Genomic DNA, 18493 nt, shown 5'->3' with positions numbered 1-18493 from the left:
ACAAGCTGCATGCAGCATGCATGCAACACAAATTATAAATTATTAATGCACTAAATAAAAATTAAAAAAGAATAATATAAATCAGACAAAAACTTGCCATGTTGGAGGAAGCTGCTTAATTCCAATGACCCCCCGGCCCCCACAATTTGGCAACCTTCTCCCGATATTTATCTCTTCACTCTCTTTTTCTTTAGTCTCTTTTTTTTTTTTTTTTTTTTTTTTCCAAAGCATATCATGTAACCTTAATTCCAAGACTTTGTCTTCCAAATAGAATTGAATAGCATGCAATTAGTCCTTTATTTGTCTTATGACAGATTAATGAACAAGGAACGCCAAAGAATATGTATATTTTTTTATTCAATCCTTTAAATATTATAGTATAAACGTACAAGTTGATATTTCATGAGTAGTGAGCAGTGGGTGGTCGAGCCCCTTTCATTTAGTTTTTATTTGACTATGAGTTGAGCTCGAGCTTATTACATAATTATATTTTTATGTTCAAAAGCATCTCACTGAATATTATTCGAGCCACTTCAATCTTAGTTCATTTCATCTTTATTTAAAAATGACTAGGCAAGCTCGATCGAGCTTATTACTGAATTACATTTTATATTCATGAACAACTCATTTTCTTATTCATGGGAATTCAAGCTTTTTTATAACAAGCCATTTGATTTTGAGAACACAGATTATAATTTATAATGTATCTTATAATAAATATTTTATCTACAAACTTTGGTAAATAATATTTGAGTTTTTGTAAACATCTTTCTATTGTTTATATATAAATTTAACAATAGTTATCTTTATAAGAATTCAAGTACATATATATATATATATATATATATATATATATATATAAGTAGTATTAAGAACATGATTTTCCCTTAGTACCTCTTTATATACTAATTACCGAGCTTTATACGAGCTGTTTAATTCGTTTCACAAGCAATCATGATTTTGTATGAATGGCTTGTCGATTAGTCTTATAAGTTGTAACCTGCCTTTCATTTCCTTACAGTTTTCTCAATTTTTAATTGGAGCCCCTATTTGTTACATTGTAATGGTTTTTGTTTCTCAACAATGATAATATCCATACATTGATTTTGCAACCAACCAATCATGTGATGGTTTCACTTTATCAAAATACGCCAGTTTCTATATGAAAATCTTGAAGTTTATATAAGCACCACATTTAAAATATACTTATAAAAATAAATATATCTATGGTTACTCTGATGAAATGCAAAGAAAAAGAATAACATTGTAAAAGAAACTACGAGAAGGAATTATCATTCTGTAGAGAAAATGCTCTCTGTCGTGCCTCCTTCATTAGTGCTCATGCCTTTATATAGGCAGTCGATTACATATCAGACAAAAAGGAAAATGTAAGAAGTATTACAGCTGGAGAAAATAACAAACTCTGCAGAGAAGGAATATTCTTCAACATTCTGTTTGTACTGCATCCTCTAAGGTGGAATTCTCAATTTTATTTTTCTGCTGTGGTGCAGTGGGTAGACATACGTTAATACGCCCCGGCAAGTCCAATGGGGTGTCAAGGACATTGAGACTCGTCTTGAAAACAGAGAATCGATCAGCAACCAGTGGCTTAGTAAATACATCAGCCAACTGGTCTTTGCTACTACAAAAACAGACTTGTAGAGTTTTGGCAGTGACCCTATCACGTACAAAATGAAAATCAATATCCATGTGTTTGGTACGTGAGTGATAGACAGGATTGGAGGTGAGGTATGTTGCGCCCAAGTTGTCACACCATAAAACAGGTGCTTTGAAGAGGGAGAAACCAAGTTCTTTAATCAAAGTCTGAAGCCATATTAGTTCAGTAGTGGTGTTGGCTAAAGACTTATACTCAGCCTCAGTACTTGATCTTGCCACTGTGTGCTGCTTGCGTGAACTCCAGGATATAAGATGATTACCCAGAAAAATGCAGAAGCCTCCTGTAGAGCGTCGATCATCTGGACAGCCAGCCCAGTCCACATCCGAATAGGCATGTAAAATAAAACCAGATTTCTTTGCAAAAAACAAACCATGATTGCTAGTAGACTTTAAGTATCTTAGTATTCTTTTAACAACAGTCCAGTGAGTAATTTTTGGATCATGCATGAATTGACAGACCTTATTAACTGAAAAGGCAATGTCTGGTCTAGTTAAGGATAGGTACTGAAGGCTGCCCACAACACTCCTAAAAAGAGTGGGATCATCAAACGAAGGGGTATCAAATTTGGAGAGTTTACTGGAAGCTGACATAGGAGAAGAAATGGGATTGGCAGCAGTCATGTTGGTTTTTCGAAGAAGGTCGAAAATATATTTTCTTTGGGAAAGTAACATACCATGAGGTAAGTAGTCTAAATGTAAGCCAAGAAAATATGAGAGTCGACCTAAGTCTTTTACTGGAAAAGCATGACTAAGATCACAGAGAAAATTATCAATGGCAACTGACGTGGGAGATGCAATTACCATATCATCAACGTAAACCAATGTGAAAATGCAAATAGATGAATTCCGTAGGATAAACAAAGATGGGTCTCCGTGAGATGCAACAAAACCATAGCTGAGAAGCCAATTACTTAACCGTGACAACCAGGCACGAGGTGCCTGTTTTAGACCGTAGATGGCCTTGTGTAATTTACACACATAATTGGGATGTTTAGAATCAATAAAACCAGGGGGTTGTTGCATAAAAACAGACTCAGTGAGACTTCCATGTAGGAAGGCATTTTGGATGTCTATTTGTCGCAGAGACCAATTTTGTGCAATGGCAAAAGAGAGGACTAACCGAATGGTGGTGGGCTTAATGACTGGACTGAAGGTTTCATTGTAGTCGACCCCCGGTTGTTGATGGAAACCTTTTGCAACGAGCCGGGCTTTTCTCCGTTCAATCGAACCATCCGAGTGACGTTTGGTGCGGAAAACCCACCTGCAACCAACGAGATTAGAAGCAATCTGAGGGGGAACAAGGGTCCAGGTCTGGGTTTGAATGAGGGCATCGTATTCTCTGTTCATGGCCTCTTTCCACTCAGAAAATTTTGAGGCAATGGTGAAGGAGGATGGTTCATCGGGTACGATTCTAGTGGAAATCGAGCATGTTCGAGATGGGTAAGGTATTGACCCATCGGTGAAGACACGAGGACGAGAGGATTGGGTCATGGATCGGGTAATGATGGGGGCTCTTGGGGGAACGAGACAAGTGATATTTTCAGGAGAGGGACATGGACGTTCAGTTGCAGTAGAGGGAGAAGGGAGAATCGGGGAAGGTAGGGTTGACGAGATGGTAGACGAAGGGAGTGTTTGAGTCGGGTTTGGGCTGAGCAATGGACTGGGCTGAGAAGGTGTGTGAGCTGAGTTTGGACAGGGTAATGTACTGGGCTGAGAATGTGGTTGATAGGGTGTTTGAGCTGGATTGGAGCTGGGCGTGACAGTGAGCTGAGGAGATTGGGCTGAAGAATTCGAATAAGAAGAGTTAGGTGGGCTGGAGGAGGAAGTAGGTGGTGGGCCTAAAATGGAAGTAGGGAATATGGGTAACGGGATAGTAGTGGAGTTGGGTTTAGACAAGGGAGTGGGAATCTGTTTGGAATAAGGAAAAGAGTGTTCATCAAAGAGAACGTCTCGGGAGATGTACATACGCTTGGTGTTAAGGTCAAGACATTTGTATCCTTTGTGTGATGAACTGTACCCGAGAAAAAGACATGGAGTTGATCGAAAATTAATTTTATGAGGATTATATGGTCTCAAATTTGGCCAACATAAGCATCCAAAATTTTTTAAAATGGAATATTCGGGTAATTTGTGATGCACCATGAAATAAGGACATTTATTTTGAAGTACTGGAGTGGGAAGAATGTTTATTAAGTAAGTAGCTGTTTCAAAAGCATCTTCCCAAAATGAAAGAGGAAGTGAGGCATGAGATAATAAAGTTAGTCCTGTTTCAACAATGTGACAGTGTTTTCATTCAACGATGCCATTTTGTTGATGGGTGTGTGGGCAAGAGAAACGTTGATGGGTGTGTGGGCAAGAGAAATACTCAGATATGGATTGCTCTCCTCTAGACAAATTTGTCAATTGAAATTTGACTTGAAATTCTTTAGCTTGAGAATAAGAACTGAACATTGATTCAAGTGCAGTCCATAGTTCTCGTGAGGTTCTAGCAGAAATAACATTGCCAACAACTATTTCAGAAATTGCAGAAAACAAAATTGAGAAACAGAAACTAAATTTTTGGTAATAGATGGCACATGAAGTAAGTTATGAAGTCGAAAAGAACATGAGTTAGAGAGGAGGGAGGAGTCACCGATGTTGTTGATGTTCAGTGCATGGCCATTACCTACTCGAATTTGTTCATTTCCAGAATATGGTTCGGATGTAAGGTTAAGATGAGATAAATCATGGGTTATATGGTTTGTGGCTGCTGAGTCAGGGTACCAGGTTTGATCAGTGGTGGAGGATGGGGCAGTGTAATGGGCAGAGAAGGAGTGTGGTGGCTCATGTTGGTATGCATGATCAAACCTGTAGTGACACTGGAGGGTTGAGTGTCCTGGTTTTTGGCAGACTTGACAGGTAGGTCGGTTTGTGGAATAAGCTGGGTTTTGGGAATTTGGGTTGGGAGAGAATCTGCCTCTGGTGAAGGGTCTGGTGCGTCCTCTGGTATTTCTATTCCCCCTATAATTACCTCTACCATGTTGGTCACGGAAGGAGTTACCCGTACTCACATTCACAGATGGTGTAAAAGAATTGAGAGAGCCGGTGTTACACGAGTTATGAGACATTCTGCTTTCATGAATGAGTAAGAGGTGATAAAGCTCATGAGAAGTAATAAGATCAGATCTTGTTGTGATGGATGTAACAAATAACTCATAAGACGGACCAAGACCATTTAGAAGATAGGTCACAAAATCTTTGTCTGAAAGCGGGTTACCAGTGGCCGAAAGTGTATCGGCAAGCATTCTTACTTTGGAGAAATACTCAAATATGGATTGCTCTCCTCTAGACAAATTTGTCAATTGAAATTTGACTTGAAATTCTTTAGCTTGAGAATGAGAACTGAACATTGATTCAAGTGCAGTCCATAGTTCTCGTGAGGTTCTAGCAGAAATAACATTGCCAACAACTGTTTCAGAAATTGCAGAAAATAAGATGCTAAGTATCATTTGATCTGTTTTCTGCCATGAGAGAAAAGCAGGATTATTTTTGGGTTGAGACTCAGATTCTGTGGTTAAAAATCTTGGAGGCACTGTCTGCGTTCCATCAACAAAGGAAAACAAATCTTGACCTCTTAGATAAGCAGTAATTTGGACTTTCCATATTAAGTAATTTTCATGAGTTAACTTGATAGAAACAATGTGAGAAAAGGAGGATGTAACCGATGATGAGGAAATCTTGGACTGTGTAGACATGATGGAGGTAGGATCAAGAGACTGCTAGTCAGCAGCTCTGATACCATGATGAAATGCAAAGAAAAAGAATAACATTGTAAAAGAAACTACGAGAAGGAATTATCATTCTGTAGAGAAAATGCTCTCTGTCGTGCCTCCTTCATTAGTGCTCATGCCTTTATATAGGCAGTCGATTACATATCAGACAAAAAGGAAAATGTAAGAAGTATTACAGCTGGAGAAAATAACAAACTCTACAGAGAAGGAATATTCTTCAACATTCTGTTTGTACTGCATCCTCTAAGGTGGAATTCTCAATTTTATTTTTCTGCTGTGGTGCAGTGGGTAGACATACGTTAATATACTCTTTCTAGCTTTATGAGTCATACGATCTGCTGCATTATCAATAAGGTTGGGCCCGGATCCATAAATATGAAACTCTGAGCTTCAACTCTAATGAGAATCAAAGTCTTTTATGGACTCTAACTCTGATTTTGAGAAGGGCTCAACTTCATCTTCATTTCTATTATAACCGGCTCGATTTGAATTAAGAAAAGCTCTCAATCCATCTTATCTTATCTCATCTCATCATTACAATTTTAAAAAATATTTATCATACAAAATAGAATAAATAATTCAATTTTTTAAAATTCTAAAATAATAATAATATTAAAAAATTATATTTTAAAAATATTTTATTTAAGTTTCAACTTTCATCTTATCTCAATTTTCTAACCAAACCTGACCTAGCTTAGAATCCATAACTTTAAGCTCATACTTGTATTAGAGTCAAAGTTGTTTCTCAACTCAAAAATTTCTTATCAACCAGAAAGAATGAAAGTCAATCAAATTGATCAAATAGATGTACCATACCAAAAAAGAAAACACTATAAACATAGATCTTAAAACATATAAAAACAGGGGTGAAACTCATATTAACGAAGTTGACATGCTGAGTGAGATCGAGACCCTCAAAAGAAAAATTGGGGTGCTAATCAAGACTAAGGGTCAGTTTGGTAAATGAGATGAGATAAAACAAAATTTTAAAATTTCTCAAGATTAGAGTGGAGCAAAAATTCAAAAATCTGACTATGTTCCGACTCAGCACCGTTGAAGTTAGATTTTTCTTTTTTGGATTTTTTAGCCTAAGTTGGAGTCAAAGGTGTCATCTGACTGACTCCAACTCTGATATTATACATATATTATAAACATATATATTATTTATATAATAATCATATATACTATATATAGGGCTAAGCAAAAATCCGAAAATCCGACTCCGACCCCGATTCCGACTCCGCTCCGGCTCCGACAAGTCGGAGTCGGAGTCGGAGTTTTTTCTCGAGAAAAGTCGGAGTCGGAGTCGGAGTCGGAGTCCAGCCGGATCCGACTCCGACTCCGACTCCGACTCCGACTCCCTATTCCGACTCCGACTCCGACTCCGCTAGTGTACATGTTTTGTAAAAAATATGTGTTTTTCTATATAGTAATCATATAAATATAAATATAGTAACATCATTAGTTAAATCCAATAATATACTAGCAATTAGCACTAGTTATTAGTTATAAACTTATAGTAAATAAGTTAATAAATATTATTAATTTACTATATACTAATAGACTAATAGTATTAGACTATTAGTATATAGTAAATTACTAATATATATAATAGTATACTATTAGTTGTATATATTAAATTAATATCTTTAAGTTATTATCTATTAGTAATTTAGTACTAGTGTAGTGTTATCACATATTATTAGTTACTAATTATTACATCTAGACTATCTAGTTATAAGTTATTAGACTATAGTAAATAAGTTAATAAATATTACTATATATTAAAGACTAATAGTATTAGTAGTAGTTTATTACTAATATAATATATATATAATAGTATACTATTAGTTAATATATATTAAATTAATATCTTCTAAGTTATTATCTATTAGTACTAGTGTAACTAGTGTTATTACATATAATTAGTTACTAGTTATTACATCTAGTTATTACATATTTGTTATAGACCATTCACTATAGTAAATAAGTTAATAAATATTACTAATTTACTATTATACCATATACTAATTTACTATTATACCATAGTCCATATACTAACTTACTAATAGACTAATAGTATTAGACTATTAATATATAGTAAATTACTAATATAATTCAATAGTATACTATTGAGTTACATATATATTAAATATATATCTTTAAGTTATTATCTATTAGTACTAGTGTAACTAGTGTTATGGACATATTATTAGTTACTAGTTAGTAGTTATTACATCTAGACTATCTAGTTATTAGACTATAGTAAATAAGTTAATAAATATTACTAATTTACTATATATTAATAGACCAATAGTATTAGTATTAGTGCATTACTAATATATAATATATTTATTAGTATACTATTAGTTATATGTATATTAAATTAGTATCTTTAAGTTATTATCTATCAGTACTAGTGTAACTAGTGTTATTAGATATTATTAGTTACTTTTTTTTGAAAGGGATATTATTAGTTACTAATTATTACATCTAGACTATCTAGTTATTAGACCATAGTAAATAAGTTAATAAATATTACTAATTTACTATATATTAATAGACTAATAGTATTAGTATTAGTATATTACTAATATATAATATATTTATTAGTATACATTTTTACTAACTTAAATATATTTTTACTAACTTATTAATTTATTTTTACTAAATTATTAATTTGTATTTTAACTTTTTTTTTTTCCAATTTTTTAAAAGTGAAAAGTGGAAAACCCTAATGGGTTAGGCTGAAACGGCACTTTTCATTCCCCCCCCCCCCCCCTCCGATTCCCTCCCCTCCCCCTTCAGACTTTCAGTGTTTAGTGCCTTCACAGCTCATTTTTCTTCCTCACTCCTCAGTGCCTCACCTCTCATCTGAACCCGTGCCGTGCCGTCGCCCCTCCGACCTCCGTCACTCCTCTGAAAGCCCATTCTTTGCAAAACCGAGGTGCCTCTCTCTCTCTTTCTCTCTCTATAATTTGTATATCTTAACTATTTTTGCATTATTTTTGTTCATTTTCTTGATAGTTGTGGATATTAGATTTGTTTGTGTGCTGGAATCGTTGGATAGTTGTGGATTTTAGGATTGTTGTGTGCTATTTATGAAAGGCCATGGGTTTTCTTCATGAGAGATGGATGGGGGTCATGGGTTTAAGTGTACAAATGGTTTAGAATTTATTGAAGTATGGAATTTGTTGGAATTTGTTGTTAGGATCTACTATGAAATACACTAAATGTTGTTAGGATCAATCTCCTTCAGTAGCCCTTGATGATCTGAAATGCTATTACTTGTTTTTTCCCATTCCTCTAGTAGCACTAAGCAGATTCGCAGAAGGATTTAACCCAGTAAGCACTGAGTTCGCTCGAGCTCAGTGTCGAGCGAGGGTCGAGCGGCACACTCTGCCTGAATTCGCTCGAGCTCAGTGTCGAGCGAGGGTCGAGCGATGCAACCACATTTATAGATTCATAGGACATTTTTTCTCATTACTACTATATAAGTATATATGTATATCATATAAGTTACTTGAGTAATCTTTACATTAGTTCATGAATTTATTTTCTTTATGTTTATCTTATTTGTTGTGCTCTACAGTTCTAGTTATTAAATAATGGATATGGAAGGCACAAACACTCCTACATCCACAGGTGCATCTTGTCCTGGCATTCCAGCCCCAGAACAACCGATTGATATTCTCATTCCAATAGTTGATGAGTCTAGCGGACCAATAGGCTCTTCAGTAGGTACTCCTAGTGCCTTTCATTCTACCCCTCGCCCTTCACCTGGTAGTAGAAATATTAAGAATAGGTCTGAGGTATGGTCCCACTTCACAAGAGTGCCCGATTGTGATCCCGAAGAGCCTATAGCTACTTGTAATCATTGTCATAGGCAATGGAAATGCCATCCCAAAAGGCAAGGCACTTCGGCCATGAAAACACACATCCAACTTTGCCCCAAAAACCGTAAGAGTAAATTGGATAAGAGTCAAACATTCTTGGTCCCGGATGCAAGAAGTGAAGGAGGGGAAGGGGAGAAGACCTTAGGGATGGCCAAATATAATGAGAAAAAAATACGAGCTGCCCTTGCTAGGATGGTGATAGTGGATGAGCTACCATTTAGATGTGTTGAGGAAGAAGAGTTTCGGGAATTTGTTAAAGCCCTTGATCCAAGGTTTCCTATTCCTTCTCGATTTACCGTAATGCGTGACTGTATGAGGGTATTCTTGAGAGAGAAGGATAGCTTGAAGAAAATGTTTTTGACCACCAAACAAAGAGTATGCCTAACCACCGACACTTGGACTTCTATCCAAAATATTAATTACATGTGTGTGACCGCTCACTTCATTGATAATAATTGGAAGTTGCATAAGCGGATCATTTCATTTGTTCGGATTAGCGACCATAAGGGGGCAACGATTGGGAGGGAGTTGGAGGAGTGTATGCTTGATTGGGGTATTGACAAAATCCTCACAATTACAGTGGATAATGCTACCTCTAACGACTCTGCTATTGATTGGTTGAGAACAAGGGAAATAGGAAGTGCGGATTGTATAGCAAATCACGAGTTTATTCACATGAGGTGTACGGCACACATCTTAAACCTTATTGTGAGTGAAGGTTTGAAAGATGTTGATGACTCAATTGTAAGGGTCCGAAATCTGATTAAGTATGTGAAGTCTTCTCCCCAAAGACTTGCCACTTTCAAGTCTTGTGTTGATAGATCAAAAGTTCAATGCTCTAGTTTTTTGACTCTTGACGTGCCTACTAGATGGAATTCGACTTTTCTTATGTTGGACGTGGCTGAGAAGTATCAAAAAGCCTTCCAACTTTTGCTTGATGAAGATCCCTACTCACGAGTTTATTTGTCTGAGGATGGACATGGGAGAAAGGGTCTAGGAGCTCCTGGGCCGGATGATTGGGAGACCATAAGAAACTTTTCGAAGTTTCTTCAAATATTTTATGGTGTTACATTGCGCATTTCTGATACACTATATGTCACATCAAATAATTATGTCCAGGAGCTTATTGCCATTCATAAACACTTGAATAATTTTTGTGATAATAGTAATCGACGTTTGAGTTCAATGGCTTTCAGAATGAAGACAAAGTATAATAAATATTGGGGTGATCTTGAAAAAATAAATCGGTTGTTGTTTATTGCTGCTATTCTTGATCCGCGGTTTAAATTGGTTACTCAAGCATATTGGTTCAAGAAAACATTGGGTGAGGCGAAGGGTGAGGAATTTGTTGCACTCCTCAAGAGGGATATGGAATATTTGTATGAGGCATATGTAGAGTTTGGTGGTGGGTGCGTAACTGGTGCTAACAAAACTCAAAGCGGTGAAGCTAGTGCATCAATGGGGAGTAGTAGTACAGTTACAGACTATGATCCCTTGGATTTTTTGAGGAAGTTCCATAAAGAGCATACAGCATCTTTGATGGATTGTAAGTCAGAGTTAGAGCGGTATTTGTTGGAAAATATTAAGATTCCTACGGGGAGTTTCGATATTTTAATTTGGTGGAAAGTCAACTCTACCAAGTATCCAGTTCTTGCTCTAATGGCAAGAGATATCTTGGTCATTCCTATCACCACCGTTGCATCTGAGTCAGCATTTAGCACAGGAGGCCGTGTCCTAGATCCGTTTAGGAGCTTTTTGGCTCCTAGAACTGTAGAAGCTCTCGTGTGCTCGCAAAATTGGTTGAAGTCTACTCCCATATGCTTGAGTCAAAATTATTCTGAAGCCATTGATGATGCAGAGAGTTATAAGCTAGACTCAGGTAATGTATTTAGAGATTTTTTTTAAGTTGTTATATGAGTTGATTTTAACATTTTGTAATACTAATTTCCTATACTTTAACATCTTAATGCAGAATTAGCCAATTCTATGGCCAGCATACTCCGTGAAGAGGATTGACAATCTTGTTTCTGGTATCTTATTTCAATTTTGCTTTCTTTATTTTTATAAATTTATATGATATCTTATTTCTTTACTAATTTTTTTTTTTTTAGGCACAAGTTGAAAAATTACATTTTTTGGACCTTTGGTTATATATTTTTAATTTTAGGTTGTAATTTTGGACTTTTGGTTATGTATTTTTAATTTTAAGTTTTAATTTTGGTTATGTATTTTTTAATTAACATTTTGTAATTTTGGTTATGTAATTTTAATGTGTGTATTTAGTTTTAATTTAGTTTTTAATTTTAGTTGCACATTTGAATTTAGTTTTATTTTTTATAGTGATAGATTTTGAATTTAGTTTTATTTTCTAATGTGATGATTTTGGTTAGATAAATTAGAAATCTCAAATTATATTTTAAAAAAAAATTGATATAGAAGTCCAAATCCGATTAGAGTTGCAAATTATAAAATTGAAATGTTAATTGGGTTAAAGAAAAAAGTCTAAAAAAAGGCCCAATAAAAAAGCCCAACAAAAAGCCCAACTCCGACTCCGCTCCGACAAGTCCGAGTCGGAGTCGGAGCGGAGTAGGGTGTAAGCGGAGTCGGAGTCGGAGATCGGATTCGGCCTCCGACAAAGTCGGAGTCGGAGTCGGAGGATGCCAAATCCAACTCCGGTTCAATCGGTGCTCAGCCCTAACTATATAGTTATATAACTAGAACTTATATAGCTAAATTTAGTAATATACTAGTATAAGCTAATTATTGTAAATTAATATATTTATACTATAATATAAATAGACTAATAGTTAAGTATATTTAAACATCATAATATTACTACTATTACTACCATACATAATCAAGTATAGAAATAAGTTAGATACTAGTATAGAAATAAGCCTAATATAATAAGTTAATAAATTAGACACGATATAGAAATAAATCTAGTGTAATAAGTTAATAACACATAATATTAGAAATAACATGTAATTAGATACTAGAAATAATATGTAATACTATAGTGTAATAACATGTAATTAGACACTATAGTCTATAGTAAAAGTCTAATATAAAAATAAGTTAGATATTAGTATAGAAATTAGGTCTAGTGTTATTTAATGTTATTTGTTAATTGTTACGTTGGGCCTTAGCTAGATGGTTGAACAATTATTTTATTATTATTTTATTGATTGGGAGTCTGGGACTGTAATATGAAATTGTGAATGATAGGATATCAAGAATAAACTAAATGGCCTACTGTATGTTTTTAATTTTTTTAGTTATATTTTTGGTTTTTTCATATCTAAATTTTTTTTCTTTTTTGTAATGTTTTTAGTAAACTTAAAACCAACAAAAAAATGAAACCCAAAATGGGAAAAATGTGAAGCCCAAAAAAAAGTCCAAACTTAACCCTACTCCAACAATTAGCTAGTCGGAGTTGAATTAGAAACAATAGAAGTAGGAGTCAAAGTCAACTCCAACAAAGTCAGAGTCAGAGTCAGATTTAGTGGAGTTGGAGTCAGCTGTAGGGTATATCGACTTCGATTCAGTAAGTGCTCCCTCTTACTCAAAATGTTTGGTCCTAAGGGTAAGCTTGGAGACTTGTTGGGAACATTGTTGTGGGGAAGCATTAAAGCATTAAAGCATTGTTGGGAACATTTGGTACGTGAAAATTTTCATTTTCCTTTATTGCATTTACACTTACCTTCCATCATATGGGCTTCTTCCTAATCCATCAAAGGGTAAAAATGGTGCATTTTTCTTTCCAAGTGTTGGAGTATTTGATGGTGTAGTGTTTTTCTCAAGTCTTAAATTTGATGAGACATACTATGGTGTAAAATTTTTTCTCAACAATTTTCCTTTATTGCAATTACAATTTTCTTTTATGAGATGAGAGCGAATCAGGTCATTAATGACCAAGTAATTTAGAGCTCGTTTGGATGTTAGGAGCATTTCTGCTCAGCTCAATTTTAGACCTCGTCTAACATCCACCCACAATTGAGTCTTCATTTAGACCATTTCAACTTCAGACTTCGTGGGACTCACTAACAAAATGCAGAAGAAAAAGCTAGACTCTCTCTCAGCATTTCTCTTTTTCCTCAAAAAGTAATAGGACCCACTGACATTCTCTCTCTCTCTCTCAAAAAAAAAGTAGCCAAATTTTCTCTCTTCATTTCTCTTTCCTCTCAAAAAGTAATGGGACCCACTGACAATCTCTCTTATTTCTCTTCAAAAAGTAATTCGTAGGATCCACTCTCACTCTCTCTCTCTCTCTCTCTCTCTCTCTCTCCCTCCCCCCCCCCCCAAATTAGCAGACCAAACAGGCATTTCGAGCGATTGAGAGCTGCTCAAGCTAGAGACAAATGTCTCCAGCTTGATTCTTGAGCAACTGAGAGCCCACTCAAGTGGGAGACAAATGTCTCCAGCACTAAATTGAGCAAAGCTCAATTTGCCGGTGACTCAAAAAAAAAAATTCCGCATTACATGTGTTTTTGTACCTCTAATTAAATAATATAATAAAATGGGGGCATGATACTGTTGTAATTTTATTAATAATTATTTTATTTTGTTTTTATAAATTTAGAATAAGAAACTTTTGTGTTTATAGTGCTGGGAATATTTTGTTTTTATTTTATTGTAATTTTTTTACATGAATTGAGGAAATTTATATTTGATTTATGTTATTTATTAATAAAGGATTTAATAAATTAATTATTCAATCATTACAACAACTGTACAATCATTGGTAGGCCTCATACATTTTTTAACTTTCCATATATAATACTAAACTCATCTTAACATCTAAAATATCTAAATTTATCATGTGCCCCATATAACTCACTCCATTATCTTAACTTACTACTATTAATAAAGAACTGAGATTAGCTCAATATCCAACTGCAGCCTTAGTTGTTAGCAGTGTAAAACCCACCAAAAGATCATGCCTACAAGACTACTTTATTTTTAAATACTTATTAATCTATTGAGTATAAAATCTTGAAAGTATATCATGGGAAAAAAAAAGGCTTCTTGTAGGCAAGATTGTCATTTGTTCCATTTGTGCCTGACAATTTAGTTTGAACTCCATGCTCGGCTAGGTGCATCAGATATTGGCATACCTATAAAAGATAGTATAGAGAAGGCTTACATCTACCTCACTTAGCTTCCTGAACCCCTTAAACTGTTGCAAAGAATTAGAGACATGGACCGAAACCCCAGAGTCAATTCAACAAGAGTTCTCAAGGCTAAGAATTAGGTTATATTCAATGATGAAGAGAGATGGGACATTACTAATGTAGGAATTTATTTCACACATTTTCTTAGTCTTAATTGTTTTGATTCAGTGTTTTGTATGTTTATTAGCTCATTTGTCTAGAATTTTAGGTGTTTTTTACATTTATTTAATTCTTTATAATTTTTTATATTTTGTAGGTATTTCATTATTGAATTAGGTTGAAATTGGAATGATGTGAAGAGACAAAAATCAGGCTAGGCCTAGAGAGAAAATTCTAGTTGGTTTGGTCTAGTCAAACCCAAACACGGTTATTTTTTTGGATTATAACTAGAGCTACATACCTTGATTTAAGGTATATTTTGACTTTTTGGTAAGATAAGACGTAGGCCTAAAATTTTTGTGAAGAGCTGAAAATCTAGTTCTACCATTTTGAAGTTTAAAATTTAGTAGAAATAGAGAAGTTTGAATCTGTATGAAAGTTTAATGTAGCCCAGACCCTGTTTCAATTTTCAGCCTATATCTAGAGTTCTAGAAGTCAGAATAAAGCAAACCTAGGTGCATTGGAAAGCTGAGAATGAGATCTAAAACTTTTATGAAGGTCCCAACTCCAAACTGTATATTTTTTATGCTCTAAATCTAGTTTGAAGTCATTCAAGTAGGAATTTCAAATTTTCAGCGTAGATATGAGGGAAATTTATTTTGAATTTTGAAAAGAGGAATTGAGGTCTTAGCTTCTGAAATACATCTAAACTGGAAAATCAAAATTTTTTAAACTGTGGGTCCCAGCCGTTACCAAGCTTTGCAGCTTTAGAGAACACGCAAAAATATTTAGATTTTCAAGTAGGGAGTTGTTATCAACGGAATGGGATGAGGATGCATATATACATGTGATGTATCTAGCTAAAAGGGAAAATAACAGCTTGATGGAAAATAAATAAAGGTTGTGAATAGATTGCTTGGATGGTTTGGATTTGTTGAGCAACTTAAAATTTGTGGTATAGCTTGCTTCTTCAAAATTTTGAATACGCCTTTGGAATTAAAACTGGACACCAAAAAACAAAAAGAGAGAAGGAAGCCAGCTGCCAAGTTTTTGTTTTTAAATAAAAAAAATTAAAATAAAAAAAAAAGAGATCTTCAACAAGTCTGAATGCTTCATCAACCTATTCCAAGCAAAAGAGTTTTATTCTTTTTCTCTTTAATTTTATTTTAATGCATTTCAATAAGAACATGGTTGATTTCAGATTTTTCATGAACTAATTTTATTATTCTAGGGCTAGGATATAGTCTTTGAATTTTTTATATGACTTGAGTATGGTATAGTTGTATTGAATATATTTTGTTAATTACAATTAGATGATTTCGGTTTTCATTCTTACAATTTACTGGCCATGAATTGTATGGTTAAAATATCAAATGAAGTGATGAAAGGTATAGTTCGGTATTAGTTCGTGAATTCATCAAATCTTGGGAGTGTAATTTAGAAATAAATACACACATTTGTGACCTACATTCAAGAATTCCACAGAGCATAATAAATTTATATTAATTTGTGTGATCACAACAGTAAACATAAAATTAATATAGGTATAGGTGTTATGTCTTGAAAAAGGATATCACATAAAAAATGGAATTCAGTCATTATAATTAGCAAAACATTAATGCAAGCAACCATGTTTAAACTCATTAAAAGAATTCAATTGATGAAATACAAGCCCTAGGAACCTTTCATAATTGATTTTTTAAGTAAGAAATTTGCAGTTAGTCACAACAATTTGGGATTGTCTAAATAATATAATAAATTTTATAAATTGGTACTTGAATCTTCTCCTTATGGAAACGAAACTCTTTTTGCCCTATTCTATTTGTCACAACCCACTTATGGTAGAATCTAGGGATTATCAATTACCCTCATATTTCTTCATTTAGAGAGAGGCTTTGAAGAGCATGTAGTCCCTCTCTTTTAAAGTGGTCAGATTTGTCATGAAAGAAGCAATGTTGTCGGAAGAACGCTTGTCTTAGGGTTTGGGTTTGGGCTTTGGGCTTTTGGACTAGTCTAGGTGCACTAGGACTAGGTTTGGCTTTCTTGGATATTTTTCTTCTTGGACTTACTCAAACACTCTACTACCTGGACATACTGAACTCCCTTTCCAATCTTCATCCTCTCCTCAGCTGCATGGAGGTAAAACATCAGCTTAAAATGGATTGTAAGACGAAGGTAAATGCGACCTTGAACAAGAATAGGCTTTAGGTTTTGATCACTATTGAAAATGTACACAATCATAGTACTATGAGCCCCAAGAAGTCTAGAATTTTGAGATCTCACAAGTGTGTAGATAAATATAGTCAAATGATGCTCGATTTGAATGATAGAGCAGGTATTTGAATGAACAAAAATTATTACGCAATTGTTGTTGATGCAAGGGTGTTTGAGAATCTTGATTTTCAAGAGAAAGATTGTCGAAATTTCATTGACAATGTTAGACATTTAAGGTTGGATAAAGGAGTTGTCGAAGTACTTAGTGAGTACTTTCAAAGAATGAGGGAGATGAATGATAACTTTGTTTCTGTCATAGACATGAATGATGAGGGAAGATTACAAAATGTGTTTTGGGCTAATACTCGAAATCAAGTGGCATACGAATATTTCAAAGATTTTGTTACCTTCGATACGACGTACCCAATAATTGGAACAGCATGCATTTCGCTACCTTTGTTAGTGTAAACCATCAAGAGCAGTCCATACTATTAGGGGTGAGGTTGTTGTCAAGTGAGGACGCACATACTTTTGTTTGGTTGTTTAAAGTGTGGTTGAAGTGCATGAATAGTTAAGCGTCCAAAGCCATTATAACCGATCAAGATCGGGCAATGAAGAGTACTATTACCACTGTATTTCTAAAAAACTCATCATAGATATTGTTTATGGCATATAATTCGCAAATTTTAAGAAAAGTTAAGATCTCACTCCCAATTCAACGTAGGGCTGAACACTTCCGTTTAGGCTGCATTATATGATTCGTAAAGTTGCGCAGAAATTGAGAAAATGTGGGGTCAAATACTTGTTAGTATTCCTTTCTAATATATATGTATTTTGTCTTGGAATTTAGATTTGAAGAAAAATCGTTGATAATGAATCACAATTGGGTGACCTCTCGGGATCTCAACTTGGTGCTACTGATGAGGGTTTTGGTGTTGGAACTCAAAATAATAATGTCACACAATCGAGACCATTGGGAAATGAGGAGGTATGGTGTTTTGGTTCTTTGATTAATTGTTTCCTTGAATTTTTTTGTTGTCCATCAAATGAAGAATGAATGCATTATTTAAATTTTATTTGTATTATCTCATATATGTGACCATATTGATGTTGTGTAGATCCATGGAGATTTTGCCCCCACATACTCAATATGTCCTATGGTGTTATTAATGTACTGCTTAATAATTACTTACTTGTTTGGCATAATTATTAACTTTTTATCTACTTATTTTATGTCAAGTCTAGGAGATGATGAAGACATTTGGTGCAGTAGGTGACCAAAATCTGATTCTCATATGGGTAGAGTTGTGTTGTGAAGGGGTTGTTGCTACAACTTGTCTAGTTAGTGAGCAAGGCAGTTGTGAAGGGGCTGCTTTGCATCCAGTTGTGGAAATGCACTTGGGGTTGCTTGTGTAGATTGTAGACTACTTGTTTTGTGTTAATTTAACTTTTGTACCATGTGCAGAGCATATAATATAAGTGGTGGTGTAATTTTTGTATCTTGTGGAGAGGCTATGGTGTAAGTTGGGAAGATGTTGTGATCTAGTATGTAAGCCCCGTTTGGTTCCATAACCAAGCCCAACTACTCTGAGTACAGTTTACTTTTTAACCCATTCAAGTATCCAAACACAAAACTGAGCTCATTCCGTGTAAAACTCATCCA

Source organism: Carya illinoinensis, chromosome 2 (assembly GCF_018687715.1).
Source record: "Carya illinoinensis cultivar Pawnee chromosome 2, C.illinoinensisPawnee_v1, whole genome shotgun sequence".
Lineage (NCBI taxonomy): Eukaryota > Viridiplantae > Streptophyta > Magnoliopsida > Fagales > Juglandaceae > Carya > Carya illinoinensis.
The sequence above is the reverse complement of the archived record's forward strand: the minus strand, read 5'-3'. Positions refer to the sequence as shown.